The following is a 615-nucleotide window of genomic DNA, read 5'->3' as shown; positions in this document are numbered from 1 at the left end:
GAAGACTACATCTAAGACTTTTTCTAAAAGTCTATGACTTGTTTAGACAACAACGTGTTCCTAAAAACGCCTTATGGCTTAAAATTTTTCCATATTCTTTGAGAGATCGTGCAAGAGTGTGGTTGAGTGCTTTACCGTCAAGAACAATGGCATCATGGAATGATCTTTACCAGAGATTTTTTCTATAGTATAGTTCGTAAAATATGAATGCCAAGCTTAGAAATGACATATCTTCTTTTCGACAATCTGAGGATGAAACACTATATGAAGCTTGGGAACTATTTAAAGAATTACTTCAAAAATGTTCGATGCATGGATTCTAGTACTAGATGCAGATGGAAATATTTTATATTGGTTTGTATTCGCATACGAGGATGGTAGTTGATGCTTTTACCAATGGTACCTTGTTGGATAATCTTATAATGAAGCATATGAGATTTTAGAAAAGGTTACCAAAAATGATTATCAATATCCTACCATGAGAGTTGGGATGGGTAATAAAGCTGCAAGTACCATGGATCTTGATACAATCACTTTATTGACAGCCCATGTATCTTCTTTAGCTAATATGATTAAAACAATAAAGAGGCCCACTGTAGTCTAATATGATCAAAA

The 615-nt window shown here is 33.7% G+C and overlaps 1 non-coding gene across 1 annotated transcript; it reads right to left on the bottom strand.

Moving 5' to 3' along the window:
• Positions 1 to 212: 212 nt before the first annotated feature.
• On the bottom strand, positions 213 to 319 carry LOC121231473 (small nucleolar RNA R71). Its single transcript, XR_005929532.1, has one exon. It is a non-coding gene; the product is annotated as a small nucleolar RNA R71 (small nucleolar RNA).
• Between the last annotated feature and the right edge of the window lie 296 nt (positions 320 to 615).

The sequence above is a fragment of the Gossypium hirsutum genome, chromosome A06 (genome assembly GCF_007990345.1).
Source record: "Gossypium hirsutum isolate 1008001.06 chromosome A06, Gossypium_hirsutum_v2.1, whole genome shotgun sequence".
NCBI classification, from domain to species: Eukaryota; Viridiplantae; Streptophyta; class Magnoliopsida; order Malvales; family Malvaceae; genus Gossypium; species Gossypium hirsutum.
This window is presented reverse-complemented; position numbering and strand designations above follow the sequence as displayed.